The 22,587-nt window shown below is 41.8% G+C and overlaps 1 long non-coding RNA gene across 1 annotated transcript; it reads left to right on the forward strand.

Moving 5' to 3' along the window:
• Positions 1–9,613: 9,613 nt before the first annotated feature.
• Positions 9,614–20,976, forward strand: LOC138266631 (uncharacterized). The gene is made up of 3 exons (XR_011199587.1): positions 9,614–9,675; positions 17,720–17,797; positions 20,602–20,976. It is a non-coding gene; the product is annotated as an uncharacterized lncRNA (long non-coding RNA).
• Positions 20,977–22,587: the final 1,611 nt, after the last annotated feature.

The following is a 22,587-nucleotide window of genomic DNA, read 5'->3' on the forward strand; positions in this document are numbered from 1 at the left end:
CACCTGCCTTTTTCTTTAATCAGGTTCAACTGCATGTATAATTAAAACAGCTACTTTTCATTACCTGGCGAGATCTCCGAAGCGAGAAGAAATGTCACGGTGGCCACTTGCGACTGACCTCTTGTTGTGTTTTGACACTAGACTCAGTACAGAGGAGGCATGACCCATTGTTACCTGAGTCTGTGCAGCTGCTCTTCCTAATTGTCTAGAAAAGGATTCTGTAGGCATGGCTCAGTAGACTTTTACATGCTGACACATGGTGGATTCGTGAAAGTGCGTCTTAGTAGGCTTCCAAATACAGATTCTTTGCTGGGTCTGCATTGTTGTGAGAGTGCTACAGGAGCCACCATTTTACAATTATTAAAGTGGCTACATCAATACATTATTTTATGGCCATCAATATCCTACTGATTGCGACTTTCCACCATTTTCTTTACAAATTGCCAATTTCTGTATCTCTGAATAGAAGTCTTCAACTTTTCTGATTTCTTCCTCTGTTGGAATGCACTGGCTGTGAAGGTCTATTTAAATATTTAAGTGGAAAATCCACCTCCTCTGTACTTGCAGGTTGCTAGAGAACTGATGGTACCAGTGATTGAGTGGCTAAGGCATTAAGGGGCAGAATTAAGAGCCCCTAGTGCCTCCTTGCGCCACATTAGCATCATTTTTTACGATGCTAATGTTGCCCAATGAGACCAAAATCTCAGTGCCAAATTTACAAAGTGGAGCAATACATGCATTGTGCCACTTTGTAACTCTTTGCGCTACATTATGCCTGCACCAGGCATAATGTATGCAAAGAGGGTGTTCCCCCGTCTGGGGGGGGGGGACGAAAAAATGGTGCAGAGAAATCTAAAAGAAATCTAAAAGACTTCTTTGTGTCATTTTTTTCAGCACTTTTAACACCTGCTCAGAGCAGGCGTTAAAAGGAGGCACATCATTGTTTACAATGGGCCTCAATGGGCTTTGCAGGATTATGTTTTACGCTAATCCTGCAAAGCTCCGAACTTTGATGCTAGTTCCCATGGTGGTGTTAGGGGTTGCTGAGGGGCGCACGGAAAGTGGCGCTTCACTGGGTGCAGCGCCACTTTCCTTAAGTCAGGCCCTAAATATGTATTTGGCGGCAATTGATGGTATGAGGTTTCAACACAAAAGGCAAAAATGCAGGCTAGAATCTTGGTTAGATGTGTAAAGTCAGGAACTCTTTCAGCACCTGTCAGTTATAGTTCTCCTGAGGGTCAGGAGTTTGATGAATACGAGGAAGAAATGTGAAACGCATCTTGGAGTGGAAAAGACCATCATGGTCAGATGGCACAGCTGTTTTCAAGCCCACAGCTGCTTGGTGAGTTTGCAGTTCCTATGTGGCAACTGTGCTACGCAGATGTGTGTAATTGTTTTAAACACGAGCCAACGCCATCCATGTGCCATATTTAAAAAAGACGCAAGATGGGTTCTGAAGAATGTCTAGCTCTTAAAAAAACACGCTAGCCCGTGATGGATGTTAGGGGAAATGGCGCTAGTGGGACAAAAATTACGGTAGGCTGATTAGCGGCAAAATATCTGCCGCTAGTCAGTTTAATGTCGTATTTTGACACACAAGCAGCCAAAAAATGAATCATGTCTAAGTATAGAAAGGAGTCATTACCACAACCCCAGTGCCCACCACAGAGACTGGTGTCCCCAGGACCACCCCAACAGAGCCAGTGCCAGCCAGAGGGCCCCATGTAAAGGGCCCCCAGTGGCACACAAACAACACACATACACTTACCAGGGATGGGTTCCCTCCTCTAGTAGTGTCTCTGTGGTGTGGGTGGTGGTGATGGTTGGGGTGGGCATCTATGTGCCCATTACATGGTGTTTTCCCATGGAAATATGCCTACCAACATTTTAATGCCTGGTCTGACCAGGAGTTACATTTTGGCGCTAATCGGGCTTAGCACCATTCCTTAGGTCTACCTCCTAGGTGCGTGTCATTTTAGTGTCAGGAGGTAAATATGGTGCTGGGGGCTAGTGTCATATTTAGGAAGGGAACGCCTACCTTGTATCTCATTGTCGCAATGAGACGTAAGGAGGGTTGGCGCTTCCTACAAATGGCGCTAACTCCGATAGACGGGTCAAGCATCAAAATATAAATATTTAGCTTTAGCGTCAAAATAAAGGATGCCAAGGTGACGCTAACTTTTCATAAATATGGGCCTAAATGTTCCTGTGCAGTTTGTGAATTGGTAGCTTCATGAATCAATTGGTCAAGGATGAGTTGGCTGGCATATATGACAACAAGAAAATACAAGAATGTTTACAAACCTCGAAAAGTTGAACACATTATTGTAGAGCAATCTTAAGAGGATGTAAATGTCTTAAATAAGTCAAATCGTAGAACTGTAAGTGTTGTGCACACCACCAAGGTGGAAAACAAACATGATGACAGAACGAACATTTCAAGTAAAATGAGTTCTTAGCCAATGAAAGTAGTGGATGCTGTGGACATGTTATACATTTTAAGTTTTGCCCTGTTATTAAAAATTGTGTAGTAAATGTGGGGCTTATGGACATTTTGCCAGAGTTTGTCACTCCCCTAATAAGGAAGGATACGTTAATGTAGTTACTCTTGAAGACTAGGTACGAAATGGTCTGAAAGACGTGGGCCCAGATTTAGGAGAGCCTAGCGCCTCCAACGAGGCCAAAGTCGCCACAGTGCACCACTTTGTAACCCCTTGCGCCACATAATGCCTGCTCCCGTTAGGGGGAACCGCAAAAATGGCACAGTGGAATCTGCGAGATTCCACTGTGCCATTTTTAGTGGCTATTTTTAATGCCTGCACAGAGCAGGCATTAAAAGGGGGCATACCATTGTTTTCTATGGTCCCTTATGTACTCTGCAGGAATAGCACCAACATTTTGCTAATCCTGCACAGTACATTAGTAGCGTCAAAAATGTTGCCGCTATTGCCCCTACCCTGTACTATGGCGTGCCATATATAAAATACGGCGCACACATAGTGGCGGTATGGGGGTGCTAAGGGGTGCAAGAAAAGTGTCACTGCATTGGATGCAGCGTCACATTTCTTAAATTTGGGCCAGGGTTTTGCAGGTAGATGACCAGGGTATCTCTTGTTTCAACAATTTAGGGGCATATTTAAGAACCCCTAGAGCCAATGGAGCGTCACTTTACGTCACACATCACACATAGGTGTCACATAACTCATGGGCATGTGGTTCTTGAAGGCCTAGATCCATGCACCACAAAATATAACGTGGCGTTAAGTGGGCAATGTGTAAAATAATAGCCCTTTCCCCCACATCATTCCCGCACTTGGCAGGATGTATGCGAGAGTGGCATAAATAAGGTAGGGGCTGTTATCAAATGGTGTTTAAATAATGTAGGAACTGAACAGTGTCACATCTCAGGCAGATCGCTGCTATGCCAGCACTGTGCATGTATTGTATTGTATTGTATTGTAATAGTATTTATATAGCGCTTACTACCCCTGACGAGGCGTTGAAGCGCTTTTCGGTGAGTAGCACGCTACTCCGGAACCCAACAAGAATTAGTGATGGATTAGTATAGGGAAATATGAGTACAGTTTTAGTATTATTATGCGTTAATTCGAGCTGCGGATATGAGAGTTTGTTAGATTGACTGGAGTAATGGAGGGGTGGAGTAGGAAAGAATCCAGAAGTGTTAATTGGGAGTATATGGTAATAGGATTTAGGCTTGGGATGAGTAAAGGAGGATGTTGGAGGGAAGAGTCTGTGGAAGGGGTTAGGGAGATCATAGTAGCAGGGTAAGGTAAATGAGGGTGAATTTAGTAGGGTTGTTTGGGAGGTCATGGTAGTAAAGTGAGGTTTGGTGAGTTAGATGTGGAAGCGGAGGGAAGAGCTTAGGCAGAATTATTTGGGAGATTAAAGTAGTAGAATGGATTTGGGATGAGTCAGAGTGGAAATGGAGGATAGATTGATAGAGACATGACATACGGTGATGGGTAGATAAGGGTGATATAAGATGAGAGCAGGGATTCACAGATATCTAGTATAACAACCCACCCAGGAGCCATGCAATGACCCATGAACATGCCAAGCACAGAACAACATACACACATACATACATACATATCTATACACACACACATACACACATGAATACACACAGATATGCACACATATATGTACATACATACATATATTTAAAAACCATGAGTAAATATACTTAGTTAAACAGGTTTAAAGAGTGTGTGTGTAGTTTATTGTTATGACATAGTAGCAATACATATTTTCTAAAGAACTATACATAACTAGAATATACACATAATCAGAAAAAAGGCACATGCAGTCCATAGTTGTTTGAATATGTTGGTTATGAAAGTAAGAGCGAACTCTTGAGTAGTTTTCTGAAGACACAAAAGTTATCTGTGGCTCTTATAGTTGGGGGTAATGAATTCCATAGTTTGGCTGCTTGAACGGAGAAGGATGTGCCACCTATAGTCTTTTTCTGTATGGTGGTGTTCTAAGGCGGGGTGCCAATCTTGAGCGGAGGTTTCTTTGTTGAATGTATTTGGTTATTTTGTTTCTGATAAAAAGCGGTCCTGTCCCTTGGATAATTGAGGAGGTGGTCCGAGATCATCAGGCCAGGCGCACAGTGGGTCACACCATGTGTGACAAGGGAGACACCAATGGTAACTATGGACCTTCATTTACTGTTCAGGGTTAGTAACCAATGTTAGAGCCAGAACCTGCACTGTATATCCATGCGCTTATGTCCTGGCACTGCCATTGGGCCCAACCCTGCCACATGGTGCGCAGTACCTAAAATATGGCACACACACTTTGGCTGTGGAGTGCACTATGGGTTGTCAGACAAATGAAACAGCAATGGGTGCTGAACCACTCTCCAAACATATGGCCTATTGTCAGGATTTAAGAATAAAATGGGACAATGCACCACCAAATTCATGTCTGGGCGGAATGTAGGCAGAGTGTGTTCCGCTCACTATGTACATTCTATACACACTTGTCACACAAATCTGCTGTCTTGACATATGCCTACAGCTAATCCGGATATACATGTGAAGACTGATGTACGGGTGTATGGCCTAGGTAGCAAAGGGTTTGCAATTACCAAGAATGGTTGACATGTGTCAGCAAGGTAACCTAGTATAGTCTGTATTACACCATCACACAGCACATATCAATACACTGAAAATTCCCTAATATGTCTAGGTCTCCAGCATGACAATCAGGTGTGAGATGTGCAAGTATGTCCAGCAATGTCCAAACATGTGAAAGACCTATTCAAAAATGAATGGGAGAAGAAGTAGGCAGATATGTTGTATGTGGCTAATAAAAAAGCAGCACTGAAATTATTTCACACACTAACAGCATACACTCATGGTAAGAATGGCATAGGTTGTGAAATTCAGAAATTAATGCATACCCATGTTCAATGAAGAATGTGGATAGACAGCTGAGAGATACCCACAGATACTTGGAGATATAACATGGGAGGTCACTGGCAGACGACACAAGTGCTGTGGCAAGTGTAATGTCATGTGTGTTGAAGTTATGTAATCTCGCAAAGTGAGGCAACAGGATGGTAACTATCATGTAGCCAGCAGTAGAAGATGTGTACATCTTCAATTTCATAAGTCACATGTTGCATCCTGTCCATGTATGACAGGACAATGTTGCTGTAGAAGATGTGTACAAAGTGTAAGCAGCCTTAAGATCGGCAGCAATGTAGGACAAAATCTATTCCTAACAAATATGCGGTAAAAGATGGAGAAGGTACACACATAGACCAATGCTGACTGTGCAACACATCTATATCAACATGTGATCACCCAACAAATGTACAGAGAGGACGGCTAGGTCAGTACATAACCCACTCATGTTTGCCACTAGAGTAACCTGTTAGCTGCCCATCGCATACCATCATGACAGGAGGCAGTGCCAGATGACACCATCTGTCCCCTGGCTTTTCCCTAAATTAGAAGTTACAAAAGAGATACAAGTCCTAACCATGCTGCCCATGGAAATTACTATAGACATAAAATCATGTCTGTCAGACCATGCTAAATGTTGAAACATGTCCTACGCATGAAAGTAGACAGTCCTCAGTACATGATAGCGCAAGGCTGACATCAAGTACCCCAGAGGTAAAATAATATCCCAGTTCTTTTGATCACAATTGTGCATGTGTCTGTCTGCAGGGGACAGTGCATTACTCTGCTGAAGAGCAATCATGAAGAGGCTAGATCCCCACCCAAAACCCCCTAACACCACTGCTCAGGCTACATAGGCTATTGACATTGTCAGGGCCTGATGCATGTGCACAGTGGACTGAGTAGTGTGGAGCACCGTAAACCTGAGCCTAAATATGCAACCATGGGTCTGTGTGGGCATAAAGAAACACCACAGTAGTGATGATGAGTAAGCTGCCATCTTTGGCAGACTGCAACACTGCTATAAAGTAATATGCCATTGTATGTGTCAGTCATAACAAACATATTGTAGTCGATTGTGAGTACCTGGTTGGTGACATGCACACATATGCCAGATATCTCAGCACACATGTAGCACTTAAATGGCACAGGCCTGGTAATGTGTATTGGAGTCTGCACAAAAGGCAACTTTCCACAAATGTAAGTGCATATGTATCACAAGATCATTGACAGAATAAAATGACCTTCACATGTGTTCTGACATATGGAAACATAAGTGGCACTGACATGATTAAACAGGCATTTTTCAAAGTCCAACATGTGTCCATGCAGGAAGATAGATATGTGAGGTTTCATATGCCAAAACACACCGCTGTGGCCATATTTTAATGAAATGACACTACACATGTCTTTCTACTCACACTACACATACCAACCTTCATTGACACATGTGTGCACACCATCTCCTGCATCTAAGATGCATCGGGAACTATATGTCACACGTGTAGCAGAGCATCATGAAGGCTGAATCTAACTACACGCCATAGAGTGGACACACATGCACACACATTGCCAGGGGTAACATGATTTCAACCCAGCCATAGTCCACTCCATCCTTTGATACAATTTGTCATGGGTATCACATGCTTTACCATGTATTGAACAAAGCCCGTCATATCTATTGTGTTGTTGGTATAAGAACATTTGTATATCAGACATGTCAATGTGGTCGACCCACAAATATGTGTTAGAACACATATGTACGTTCATAGTACACCTGTGCTAACATGTATGTGGACACAGTCTAGCTAAACTTGCAAATATGCACACGGTATCAGTCATCACATGCATCACACACATATAGAAACATAATGGTAACACATACCAATATCACCATAAAGGTATGAATGGACATGCACACAGGTAGCCATACCATACTGACTACATACATGCATAGCCCCTGTGACATGGTATGTGAATCTGGGTGCACTGTAAGCCTTTCCAAATAATTTCCATGCATTCCTGTCATGCTCTAAATATTTTGATGCAAACGGTTGTATTCCATATTCCGCAAGGCCAGAAAAATGATGCCTGGCCCCTATGCGTCAATTGTACTTTCACTTCACAGTCTTATTGTTGTAGGAGTGTTTTGTGCTGTGCCCTGTTGCTGTTGTGTTATATTTTTCTTTTCCTCAGTCTTTTGTAGTGTTTTTCTACTGTATCTGTTGCTGAATTGAGGGGGGCTTGTGTAGGGTAGTATAGTTTGTTGGGTATTTGGGGTTGGCGGGGTAGTTTTATAGTTACTTTATTTTTGGGTTCTCACATTTGCAGTCTTCAAAAACAGCATTATGTCTGGGAAAAGGAGGATGTCTAAGATGACGGCTGATGAAATGGGAGGCTTTCTTTGGCTTGTGCAGCATTACCTATCAATGATGCAGGTTTTGGGTGGCTGTGTTATCCAGGGCTACCCCACAGAGGCCTCAAAACTGCGGTGGGCCAAGGTGCACCACCACCTAACTAGAATTTTTGGAGGAGGACACATTGACCACCAGCTTAAACACTGTTGGGCCGACATGATCTCAAGGGAGCAAGACCTACTGGATCACCTGAGGATTCAGATTGGTGGAGCAGTTGGTAAATATCCCATTTGCATAGCAGCACCATTATTTGCATGTGCATGACAGGTGGAGATAAGGTTGAGTGCAGCATGTTTTGTCAACGGATCTGAACATGTTGATTTTAGCCTGTATTAAGAGCCCCAGCGCCACCATAGGGCTACCATTGTGATTTTCATTAATGAAGCAGAGTCAGGGCAGAAGTGCCATCTTACCTACGCCATAATAACAAAGTGGTGCGATGCATGCATAGGGCCACTCAGTTTAGACCAGCACAACATGAGGGCTGTGCCAGGCATCATGTATGGAGGGGGGCCCTACCCTTGTATGATGGGCTAAAGTACATGGGTCTGGGAAAAGTGATATATTTCCTATTGCCATATTTCCTGCACTTTGAACAGATGCTCAGAGCAGGTGTTAAAAGGAGGCCTATCATTGTATATGATGGGCCCCTATGTGCTCAGCAGAAGTTGTGCTTATGTTTTTGTTGCTGCTCCTGCTAAGTACATCATTTGTGCCCATATAAATTGATGCAATTGCCACCTACCTGCGCCATGGTGCGCCATATGTTTCATAAGGCGCACACATGGTGGGGGGAAGGGGTGCACTAAGGGCCACAAGGACAGTAGTGATGCACTTGGTGCAGCACCACTTTCCTTAAATCTGCCCCTTGATGTCATTGGCCAATGCCATTTAAGGGCGCTTGTCTATGCACTGGGTCTAGACTACTAGCACTTTCCTCTTCCTGTACACTATGTATCACATACACCCAAAATGTGTCTATTACCCAGCACACATGGTCTGAATTTGTACCACAGGCCTGCCAGTTCTTACAGACAGTATGGGGCAGGCCTGCATCTGTGCCAGCACTAGCACATTACTCAGAAACCTGCACCAACACAGGCATCCTTGGACCACAGACCAAGTGTGTCTGTGTTGAGGGGAATGTATTTACGCATGTTGGTATCCCTTCCTGGAGAATAAATGGTATACCATGGCAACAATGCCTGGACACACAGTATTGGAAAGACATCTGTAATGTCATTCAGTTAATATGCAGGTAGGGACAACTCATATTAGAAACAAGAAACAAGAATGTATCAATGCATTCCTCAACACTTTGCAATACTCACACACCCCCTGGGCAGTTGTCAGTCTTTAATCGGTGATAATGGGTTAGATGTTTTCAACATCTGGGGTAGGGACAAAAGCTATGGGTGTCACAATGGGATGGCCACTGCAAAAACGATTGCATGCCCCTCAGATGCAGAATACTGTGTCATGCAGGCGTAGAGCAACAAAACACCTGCATGACAATTCCATGTATGTAGTGCAGTCAAATGCAGCACAGGAGTGTCAGGGAAAATGATGCTTTGTAGCTGCCTTGGTCTCCATTATCTGACCCTATGTCTGACTGGCAGATTATAGATGTTTGAAAGGTGAACTGATCTACCACTAGATTGACTTGCTCACTCAGCTTAACAAGTTGATTTTGAAACTGCTGTCCATGCACAGAAATGTCCAAATATCACAAAGCTATGCTTTCCTTCCATGTGTTACAGGTGGGCCTCCACTCTACACTAATGGAGAGGTGTCCAGATTTGAAGACCTCAATGCTGCCAGTAAGTGTCACTTTGTGCATCATCTGTGGCATTCCAGGGTTTTGTGTGAGACAGTCTGATGTGTGCAATGCAATGATTAAAAGGTTGTGTGACCAATGCTATGGAATCATCTGAGTTAGGATGTTGACATCATGTCTGATGCAATGTTGAGGATTGAGAGTGGCTTGATTGTTACACAAGTGGCAACATGTGCTGCTACGGAATTGTGGGTGTTAGGAAATGGAAAGCATGCCCACATATACATTGATGTCAATTACGAGAGGTGTCAGAGCTGCTGTTTATGTGATTAGAATGGCTGTTGCCAACAACTTTGTCACAGCACTTTTGACAGAACTATGTGCCACATGTAGCTTTCAGTTACTCACGAAACGGTACAGATGAAGTAAATGTATTGAGGTCCCTAGGTGGCTTATGTAGGAGACACTTGCACCAATGGTGCCTCACTACTCTTCTGTTTTAAATTGAGGCCGCAGTCATGCAAGGAGCCTTATTGTGCAGGCCAACAGTCAGTAGACAGTTGTGGGAACTTTCTACAGATTGTAGCAAGCTAGATCTAAGCAGATTCCAAAAAGTAAAACTGTTATGAACAAACTAAGCAAACCTCACTACTCAATCCAAATCCATTACTAACAAAAACAAATCATCCACAAGCCACCTCAAAACTCTTGCAAAAGCATTTTACTAAAAATTAGATTTATTAAATTAATAACCCAAATGACGTATACTAGGCCTAACCAGAGGCTGCATTTGAAAAGTGCCTTTCCTTTCTAAACTTAGCTTAACTGTGTTTGCCTGATTCTTTTCAATTGCTAATGTTAACAAATTCCAGCATGTTTCAACTAAATAAAAATGTTTCTATTGTAACCTCTGCATGGCCTATGCATGACGTTAATTTCCTGCTAAAACAATGAATGCTATATTATTTATTCTTTTCCATCTTATAAACCTACTTTGGATTTTCAAAACTTGCTAAACTAATCTAATGGTTGCTTCTTTAGGAATATGTTTATAGTTTGAAAACTTATGAAAGTAGAAATTATGAAATTGGAATGAATTAGAAATTCATATGTGTCTTGTTTTACAGAGAGCAAAGCGTATGAGAACATTCCCATATGTAGCCAGAGCAGCTGCGAAAGGAACACACTGTGATTTTCTCTAGACTGCTCTTTCTTTTGCCTGCTATCCCCAGTTAAAGAGGTTCTGCTCCCATGGACAGCTCTACATATGATTGGCTGTTTAACAATTTGCGTGTTACAATTTGATAATTTGTAAATGTTCATTATAAAGTATAAAAGATGCCCCAGGGAAAGTACAGATAGCAGGGGTACACACTCACGCTGGAACAATTGAGGATACTTGATCAGCTAGACTATGCTTTTGGAGTGATTAGGAGCTGTGAGATTTTCTCTCTCTATCTCTCAGACTTAGACACTTTGAGCTCCTGACACAGACGGCTTTCTGCATAGACTTTTTCTCTATTCTGTTACAGTACTCTTCATGAGTATTGATAGCTTTTCTCTAGAAAGCTTGTTGATATATTTACCTAATTGTTTTATTGATTTAGACAGCTACAATAGGGATACATTTGGCACACGCTTCATGCGATATTCTGTAACTACTGATTGATTAATAAAAGCTTAAGAACTTATGAGAAAATGTAATATTAAAAAATTTAATCAACTATCATTATTAACTCCATAATATTTTGTTATTTATTTTCTACATGACTGAACTTGAGAAATTGCAGCTTACACCCACTCCCAAGAGCCCCACTTGTGGGCCAGAGTTGTGGAGTATGTTATAAATTTTAGGATTTCCCGCTCCTCCAAAAAAATTTATAGCAGAGCATGGTTAGGCTGGTTATGGAAATGATCTGCAATAATTAAAAAAAAAAAAAACATTAGATAAAAAGATTGAGTGCCCAGAGCCTGACTATGAAGAATGATGAGGTGCTGTTTTCTAAGTGGTTGTAGATCACGGTTGAAAAAGTGGTGAAAATCGAGAATTGATGAAAATCGATGAGTGTGAATATCAATAGGGCTAATGCTTCGAAAAATGCATTCTGTAATTGTGACATGTATTTAATTGGTTTTATGATGGCTTGAATTACAATTGATATGGTTTATGTTATTTGTGCTTCATTGAATAGATAACAAGGTTATCGTACTAAGAAGTAATCTAAGATCCCAGGATAGATACAGAGAAATATAAGGTGCTATTGTCTGCTTGGAGAAGTGTAAGTCGTGAGATGTTGTCAACTTTACACATGGATAGGGGTGTAATATAATTGTTGTGATTGCAGTAATTTTGATTAGTGGTGTGAAACTTGATGCTCAAAGGTGACACAATGCTGATTAGGTGATTTCCCTCAGGTCGAGAACTCATCATTATGAGATTTTAATTTCTTTTGATTAAGAATCGGAAGGTATAAAAACCTTATTCTAATTGTTAAATTGTACTATTGATTTTTTTGAAGAAGAAGCAGATAGACATGTCTTTTTGTATTGTTTAGTTATTAGATTTGTCTTTTGTTAACCTTGAGGAGAAAATTTGTAAAGGAGGGTTAACCACTGCAAACAGCGAGTTATTGTGTCATATTGTGTCGCACTGGTATTGGTCTGTTGGTGTGAAGCTACGCCGTGATTGGTTGCATCTCAGCAAGTGGCTCAAAGCCATTGGTTGACTGTATTACCATACTGCATTGTGATTTGAGAAAAGGGTTCTGATGTGTACAGAAAATTTTCAAAAGATTTAGGATACTGTGATCCCAATTTATGAATTTTTGATCTAAATTTATAATAATGATGTTTTTCAAAGCTATACTGAGTTTATGAGAGGCAATGAAATGGTTCTAATTAGAAAGGGCAAGGAAGCACCTCCAGAGGATAAGCCTGCATATCAAATGATCATTGAAGAAGGGTTACATACATGTGTTTGGCTTTGTCAGTGGTGCAAAATTACTAAAAAAAAAGTGTCATTGAGTTTTCCTAGATGGGGAAAATGTAATTTAGGGAGAATTGGCAGATTTGATGACTGTTATATGAAATGAAGCGACCTCCTAAACCAACACAATTTGAGGTGCATAGGAGAAATTAGCTTAAAAGAAAGATAGGGAAAGATTTCAAAGACGAACAAAAAGAACAGTGAGAAATTATGCAGATGTAGTATGGGATGATAAAGCACAAGTGTGGGGGAGGGGTATAGCGGAAGGTTCTAGATTATATCCCGTAAAACAAAAAATGAAAAAGCTAAAGATTTTGAAAAGCCTGTTAAGAAAAAGATTAAAGGAGATAATGAGGCAAAAGCTGAAATAAAAAATAGTTCATATTCTTATTCGGATGATGATATACTCGAAGAATTATTGGGTATACGTCCACCACCATATGCAGGTCCTATGGCAATTAATGACACCATAGCCACAGCTCCAACAGATTCAGATAGATCCAGGTGTTTCACAGATTACTAGTCAGATGCAAGTAGTACAGACTGCAAATATATAGCCATTAATAGCTCAACACATTGTTGCACAGCCTGTATTACAGCAAGCAGTTGCCAGTGATCCAGCACAAATAGATACAGCTCAAATGATAACTGAAACAGATGCTCCAGTTACTGTGGTTACAACAGCTCAAGTTACTGAACTGGTTACACTACACAGATTATTCCAACTACAGTGGTTCAGCAACCAACATGAGGTACTCCAGTGAATGGATTTATCCCAATACCAAAGAATTCACAGATTGTGGTATGGACACCACCCCATACTATTCCAGTTTTAGGAGGTGGAAAGCAATTTACATTCACAACTCAAACTGTGCCAAGTGAATATTATTTAAAAGGAGGTATATTTCCTCCTTGGTTTGAAAAAGCTGCAACAAATTGTGTGAAAGTTGAGGATGCAGAAAGACTGACTACCAGCTTGAGGTCAGAAGTCAGTCCAGGTTCTGAAAAGGAGAGACCTTTAAATGTGCCCCAATTGAAAGTCGAATTAGAAGAAATAATTAGAGGGTGTTTGGATCTTGAACATATAAATAAATATCAAGACAAATAATTGATTTACTATGGGAAGAAATTATGAGAAAAGCTGCAACTGTTCATGATCAATTATCTGAGTTGGCAGATAAATATGAGAAATTGATATTTCTAAAGCATACCATTACAAACACATTTTCGAGAACAATCATTGATGAGGTAATCAAAAACATGCACAGAATCGATTAAATGCGTTTCAACAAATAGAGTGAATTGGACTGATTTCAAAAGCAGATGGTCACAATAACATGAAAAGAAAATGAAACAGGTTAAATAAGCTGGGGAGAAAAGGAAACAATCTTCACATTCAGAAAAGAAAGAACCAATAGCAGCTTATCCTTTAAGAGAAATACCAGGTGGAGGATATGTACATGTCCCTTGGAGTAGGGGAAATCGTGTGGCATTTACACATGATTTTCCAAAATTGAGAGAAATCCAATGCAGTGGTACACAAAAGTTGAGAGATTTGTTAAGATTTTAAAGGTGTCATGAAAAGATTTGGATACTTTTTTATATTGTGGTTCCGAATGATCCATGGGCAGGATGTAAGATTGATGCCCAATGGCCAAATACAGAAAAAACAAGAAGACACCCTGTTACAAATGCACCTTCCCCTGTAGTGATGACTAAGTATAATGAGGCAATTACATTTCTCAAAGGTAGAGTTCCACCTAAAGATATGAATTATTTAAAGTTGAATCAAATGCAGCAGGAAGTTAAGGAAACTGTGCACTAGTATTATGAGAAATCAGTCATTTGTTGGAAGTAGTGATGCAGCTCAGGAGATGAATGGTATGCAATTAAGTGGTTTTCAAGCAGGAATGTGGGTTGTACAGAGAGGTATGATGGTATCTCAAGGTAGAGGAAGAGGTGCTCCGATTGATGCAAGTACAGGTTTTGATGTTGCAACCCTGAAGAAGATGACACCTTGTCACCTCTGCAACAAGGTGGGGCTTTGGTAGCACAAATGTAGGCATAATCCAGATAGAATTGCCAATAATCAGATGCAGGGAGTGAATCAAATGTAAGTGCCAAATGCACTTATGAGACAAATGCAAATGCCAGTGCATAATTAAGCTCAAATGTTAACCATGCTACAAGCACCTATGGTGCAGTCTAATGTAAACAGTGCTAGATTGAATCAAAATCAGTTGCCTAAAATTAATTGAAATGTAATGCAGGTCCAAAATCAGGATGCAGTTCCACAGTTTCATGATCTTGAAATGTTAAATTCAGGCACGTCCCAGTGACAGTGCTTGAAGGGAAAAGCAGATTGCTGGCTTGGCTCATTCTTGGAGGTAGACTAGAGTGGACCATTGTATAACGTGAGGTAAATGGCCACCAAGTGTCATTTCTGTTCGACACAGGAGCTACACGTTCTACTGTGAGAACAGTGGAAGTACCAGAACTACCCCTTTTATGACTAGAAATCCAAGTTGTAGGGAACACAAATGAACAGATGACTAATCCAATTTCAAAAGAAATACCTGTAAAGATAAGATACTTTGAGGAAAACCATCAGTTTGTGGTGTGCAATTCAAACCCTGTTAATAGATTTATTGTGTAGGTTGAATTGCACCACATGGAGTAGAGTTCAAAACCCATGATGAAGATGCAGATTTTAAAATTGTTCAGCAAGAAACGGTAATGATTTACCCATTAGTAACAACAAACGAGTTACCTGCGGATCTAGTTGAGAAAGTGAATCCAGAGGTAAGGAAAATATATTGGACTAATAAAAGGAGTTGAACCTATGGAAATTAATGTGAGACCAGATGCAGTTTTACCTAGAACACCTCTTTATGTTATAATACCTAAAGTGATAGAAGGAATAACACTCTTGATAAATAATATGTTAAAGAAAGGCATTTTGAGGGAAATATTTGGGAGTGCATGCAACTCACTAATTATGGATTTACAAAAGCCAAATGATAAATTCAGTATAGTGCAGGATTTAGGAAAGGTGAATGACATCGTAATCCTATGTTGCCCTGTGGTATTGAATCCAGCCACCATACTTTATCAAATGTCATGCAAGCTGAATGTTTCTTTGGTGACTGATCTCTGTCAAGCTTTCTTCTCGATTTCATTACATGAAGACAGTTAGTATCTCTTCTTTTCATGTTCCGAGAGAAAGTATTAGCATGGTGTTGTGTTCCATGGGGGGGACACTGAGAGTCCTTCTATTTTTAATCAAATCATGAAAAACAGTTAGGAAACATTAAGTTTTCCCTAAAGTTCAATCTTGGTGGAGTACAATGATGATCTTCTTGTTGCATCAAGGACAAAATAATCTTGTAAAATGTATACCATTGCACTGTTGAATCATTTGGCATAAAATGGACACAAAGTGTCACCAAAAAAACTGCAATATTGTCAAAAAGATGGCCAGTATTTGAGACATACCATTGAGAAAGGAACAAGAAAAGTATCAAGCGAGGGAGTTGAAGCAATTTTGAAAATGAGTCCACCTAAAATGCAGAAAGTCAAGATAGTTTTAGGAATGATTGGCTACTGTAGACCGTGAGTACCCAACTTTATCTTGGTGGCAAAACCTTTGTTGAGATTAACACACAAAGATATGCCAAATCCAATTCCATTGGACAACAAATGAATTAAAGCATTCCTAGAGCTCACAGAAAGTATTTGTCATGTCTAAGCACTGGGAATGCCAGATTACACAAACATTCCATACTGCTCTGAAGTGGGAGAGAGGACTGCTTTCTCCTAGTGCTAACGCAAATTCATGATGAAGCCAAGAAGCCTGTGGCATTGCTCTCAGTGACTTTTGATCCTGTAGCCACCGCTATGGCTGGCTGTCTTAAAGTGATAGATACAGTTAGTGTGAGTTTCAAGAAATGTGAGAACATTGTTATGGGATATCCTTTAACTGTTATGGTCCCCCACTTGGTTGACTCATTAGGAGCAGCAGATACTGGCGGGATGAAATGTTGTAGTGAATTTGAGCAGTGTTTTGCCCATTTCTGAAGAAGAATCTTATTGTTGTGAACATAATTGACTTGATGTCACAGACGTATGCACCAAACCCAGACCAGACATAAAAGCCCTTTAATTGGTCCAGATTACATTCTATTTGTGGACTGCTCATGCATAAGAACTAATGACGATTCCTCATTGAAGCTTATACAGTCTGCACAATTCAAGAAGTGATAGGAGCTTCATGGCTTCATGGAGTTTTGTTTGGCGCAAGTTGCAGAATTAATTGCTCTTACCAGAGCTTGCAGCTTGACAGTGCAAATGAGAGTGACTATATTTACAGATAGTCAGTATGGATTTGGTGTAGTCCATGATTTTGGGCAATTTTTGCCCCAGAGAGGATTCATGTCCTCATCTGGTTCTCCTATTCAAAATGAGGAACAGTTTAAGAACCTTGAAGAACCACTCCAACTGAAATTGCTGTTGTAATGTGCGCAGCACACAGGCGCGATGATAGTTATGTCACAGTTGGCAACAGGTATGTTGATGAAGTGGCAAACTATAGTGTTGTTGTAGCCTGCACATTCAATAACTCATTTATCTTTGAAAATCCAGGTGAAAATGTCCTTTCCATGATCTTGAGAAAGGCTTACAATTAGGATGAATTGAGAATAATGCAAGAGAATGCACCAGGAATAGAAAAGCAGGACTGGATCAGAGTTGTGGAATAGATTAATACAATGTTTGGGATTCAGTGGATGGAAGATCAGTATTGCCAGACAGTCTGCTATATCCAATGACAAGACATTTTCGTGGCCAGAATCATTTGGGTAGGGAGGCTATGATACACACATTTAAAATGTTCTGGTTTAATCCCAGATTCAGAGCACAAGCAGAATTTATTTTATTGTTATGTGACATGTCAACAGATAAATGTAGGCAAATGAACGCAGGTTACACTGAGTCATGCAGGAAGATCAGAAGGACCTTTTAACCATATGCAAATGGATTTCATTGAAATGCCTATTTGAAATGGATTAAAATATGTTTTTTTTATTGTCTGTATTTTTTCTAGGTGGGTGAATGCTTAACCAACCAGAAGAAATGATAGCCTTACAGTATCAAAATTAATATTAAGGGCGCTAATACCAAGGTATGGCACTGCTGTCTCTCTAGATTCTGACTGAGGTACTCACTTCAACAATGAGATTATAAAAATGTTGTGTGCCGCATTACAAGCAAAACAGAAGCTCTATTTTAGGTTGCCTGTGTTTTTTTTGGGGGGGGGGTTTATTGCCTAGGCCTATTGTTTCCAAAGATATATCATATACAAAACCTAGATGCTTTGAACATGACACCAGCACACTAAACATACACATGTAGTGTGAATGAAGGGACACAGTTAGTGAGAGACATATTTGCAACAGTCATACCTGCTGTAGGAGTTATTTTAAATGATGAAAAGATTAGAAAACTTTCAACAGTAGTTGATAGATTGGCAATTAGCACTTCTTGAGCCTTACTAGTAGAAGACGCTGAGCTTGTAGCAATTAGATCCATGGTTTTGCAGAATAGATATCACCTAGATATCTTGTTCACTGAGAACGGTGAAGTCTGCAAGATATTAAAGATTGAAATCTGTTACACTTATATATTGAATGAGAAAAGAAAGATTGTAGAACATGCAAAGAATACATCTCAAACTTGATCTTGAACCTTTAGAAACCGCAGGTATAGTTAAAGGCTTTACAAAGGGATTCACTACTATATCTAGCTGGCTTAAGGAAATAGGAGGAGAAATTCACCAAAACAACAATAGTTCCTGTTTTAATAGTAGTAGCATGCTTCTTATCTACATTTGCTATATACAAATCAATAAAAATGATATTAGTGAAGAATAGAACTAGAAACATGAATAAGAGGATGAAGAGAGATTTGTAAATGACAGATAAAGTGAATAAAAAATATAAGAGACTGAAAGAAAGAGAGAATTTGAAAAGGAAAAGATGAGACACTGAAGAAGATGAAAGCGAACTATGGCAAATACATTTATTGATGAATTGTGATCTTTCTGAATCATTGAAGGGGTGAAGTTGCAAAAGCATTCTATTAAAAATCAGATTCAATAAATGAATAACCCTTATGAGTGGAAACAAGGCCTAACCAGAAGCCACATTTTAAAAGTGCATTTCCTTTTTAAAGTTTTCATGATACACGTTTGCTTCTCTATCTTACTGACCTTCTTTGGAATTTCAAAGCTGCTAAACAAATCTAAAGTTTGTTTCCTTAAACTTATAGTGTAAAAACATGAGAGTGGAAATGATAAACTACTAAACAGCAGCAAACATAGCACTAGACTTAACATAAAAGCACCAAATACATGGAATGAACTTTTCTCCCTCAACGATTATCAACTACCAAGGGAAACAATTTGTTTGGAAATATGGGAATCAGCTACCAAATACAAAATATCTCCTGTGCTGACACAATGTATCTGTAGACTTTACACAAACTGTTTTGAACTCCCCAAAAATGTGACATTCTCCACTCTGATTAATATTGGAACTGTAACACATCTCAAGGGTGTACAGCACATATAGGCCCTCATTATAACACTGGCGGTAAAAAACGCCGTGGTGACGCATGCCAGCCGTCAAACATATTATGACCACTGCTGGATTTTGCCACAAGAATGGCAGAAATCCAGCTGTGGCCATATCGGCTGGTGACGGTAAGGTGTTGCTGCTAACACCAGTAGACCACTGTCAGCAGTATTATGACAAATAATACACCCTGGCGGTGTTCTGCTGATGGGCGCTGCTGGCGGCAGCAGCTCTCCATCCCGTCTCCTGCCAGAGGACCCCCTGGATCCAGGTAAGTCAGGTCTCCAACAGGGGAGAGGGGTGGGGGGGTGTTGTGTGTGTGTAGGGGTGTGTGAATGTATGTGTGTGCGTGAATGCAGGTGTGTGTTGAGTGTTGAATGCATGTGTGCATGTACGGACATATGAGTGCGTGTATGTTGTGAAATGTGAATGCGTGTCTGCATGTATGTTTGGAAGTGTGTGCGGATGTGTGTGTGATTGGATGTTTGCATGTGCGTATGTATGTGTGAATGAGTGTGTGTGTGTGTGAAGGTGTGGTGGATGTAGGGGGTAGAGGTAACTGGAGAGGTAGGGGGATGGGGGTAACTGGAGAGGTGGGGGGAGACCCCTATCAATGACAGGGAAGGAATTCCCTGTCACTGATATTGCCTACCGCCATGGTTTTTGTGGCATTGCGAACGTCACAAAAAACCATGGCGGTAGGTGGGGTCATAATCTTAGCAGCGCAGCCATCCTAGAATTAATTGATTTACTGAAACCACAGCTAGAACACCAGACTCTGCGTGGCTGCGCCATTCCTACGCATGTGCAAGTACTATGCTCACTGCACCTCTTGGCCTCAGGGAGCTATCAGGGGGTCATTGCTGTGGCAGGTGGGGTATCCCAAAGTGCAGTGTCAAGGTTCCTCAGGGCCTTCCTAGATGCCTTAGTCACGCACATGTCTCACTTCATATACTTACCAAGGAATGAGGCAGAAATCAACAGCACCAAGCTGGACTTTTACCGCATTGACCACTTTCCCCATGTCATAGGGTGTGTAGATGGGACACACATTCAAATATGCCCCCCTGCTAATCTGGAACACATTTTCCGCAACAGAAAGTGTACCCACTCACTCAACATACAGGTCGTTTGTGATGCCCATTATGTCATCACGGACATCGTAGCTAAATTTCCAGGCAGTACCCATGACTCATACATTTTTAGGCATAGTGGGATACATCAACGCCTGGAACGTGGGGAATTCGGAGACGGTTACCTCCTAGGTAGAGCCACAGACACTTGCAGACATACACACAGGTCACTGTGCACGACAATCTGGACTTCCTAACAGTGTACTTTTTGTGCCCAACAGGTGACAGTGCATATGCTCTTAGGCCTTGGATCATGACTCCGTTTTTGACACCCAGAACTGAATCTGAGAGGCAATACAACAGTGCGCATAAGAGGACCAGGAACCTGATAGAGCGCACCTTCGGACTCCTGAAGGCAAGATTCAGATGCCTCCACCGCAGTGGAGGTGCACTCCAATACACCCCCATTACCGCATTCAAAATTGTGGTCGCATGCGCCATCCTCCACAACATAGCCACCCGACGTGGGCTACCTCTCACCCCTGAAGACCCAGATCCTGATGATGAAGAGCAAGAACAACCACATCGCCATCATGGGGATAGGAGTCTAGCTAATCAAGGCAGACTGAGACGGGAACACATTGCAACACAATATTTTGGACGGTACGTGTCAACTCCCACCATACTCACCTATTAACCAAAAACTCCATTTGTTAAGTGGAACAAAAATAACTGTTTTATTACTGTAATTGAGAAACTATATACAAGTTGAAATTGTCCATGGGCAGGGAAATGCCAACCAGTCATGTGGCACATTAACACCATGTGCCACATTTATTGGTCCTGGGTGTCATCTATGTTCTCCTGCCCCTCCTGCCAGCCTGGCTGGTCCCTGCTGCTGTGCCTACCACTCCTCAGCACCCTGCTGTCAGTGGCAGATACACTGCTCACTGTTGAGCCCTCCTCACTGTCTTGGGGTGTTTCCCCGGTGGCCCTTGACATTTCCCGTGTCTCCATAAGTTCAATTATGTGGGTGAGATGTCCCAGGCCCCTGGCAACATCCCCAGCAAAATGGCCCATCTCTATTTGCAGGCCAACTGTCCTCCTCGACAGGCCTGTTGTATTAATGGCTAGCCTGCCGATCGATGTGGCCATCCTGTCCAGTCGTTGCATTGTCTGGCGATCTCTGCGCCGCCCAGCCTCTGCCTGGCCCAGCAGTCCGCCCGCCAGTTCCCTAATGGCAAGGGCAATGTCCCCAGTGTTCTGGCACATCATGTCCATGCGTCTGTTGAGGTGCTGCATGCTTGCATGGTTGTGTCTAACAAAGCGGTGCAGAACACCACTAATCCTGCCCAATATTCTGTTCTGCAGGCGCTGACCCCGCAGCAGATGTGCCTCACTGCTGGTTGGAGGAAGTATCCCGGATCCAGATGGTCTTGCCCTGCGACGCCTGCGCAGCGGTGGCTGCCCTGTGCTCCCACCTGTATCCTCCCTGCCTGTTGCTGGGGCAGCTTCTGGCGTGATTGTTGCAGCAGGCGTTACTAATGCAGGAATGCTGCTGACTGTGCAGGTGGGGGTTCTGGCGGGTCCTGGGGTGTCCTCCTGGGCCTGGGTGGTTGGGGTGTTGGGGGTGTCTTGCTGGAGACCTGTGGGACATGGGGAACACACTGTCAGTGTCTAGTATCTATTGCACAATTCCTAATAAACATTTGCCTATGAACTGCCTATTTGACTACATTTCCCATAATGCATCATTCTGGCTTTTTCTACCCTGTAATGGAGCTATCTTGGTTGTGCATGCACCTTTGTACATGGTGGGTGGGGTATGACACTGATAGGGGTACAGGCTTATCACATGGTACTCACCGGTTGATGTACTGGGCTCTGAGGTGTCCAGGTCCCCAAATCCACACACTGCCTCCTGCTCCAATGTTACCTCCACCCTTTTTTCCAGGGGTGTGGGTGGTGGCACAGATGATGGTCCCCCTCCAGTGCCTCTCATCTCCCGGAGCCTTTCTGCCACCCTCTCCTTGGTCCGGGAGCGGAGGTCATACCACATCTTCTTTATTTCCTCAATTTTCCTGTGGCTCACACCCAGAGAATTAATTTTTTCTTGAATGTCCTGCCAGAGTTTCTTTTTGGTGGCCTCAGGAACAGTGAGGGCTGCTCTCCCAAAAAGCTCATCATGGTGCTGACAGCATTCCTCTGTCAGCACCTCCAGCTCCCTCTCAGAAAATTTGAGTTTTCTTCTTCGTGGGGTTCCCTCC

Source organism: Pleurodeles waltl, chromosome 11 (genome assembly GCF_031143425.1).
Source record: "Pleurodeles waltl isolate 20211129_DDA chromosome 11, aPleWal1.hap1.20221129, whole genome shotgun sequence".
Lineage (NCBI taxonomy): Eukaryota > Metazoa > Chordata > Amphibia > Caudata > Salamandridae > Pleurodeles > Pleurodeles waltl.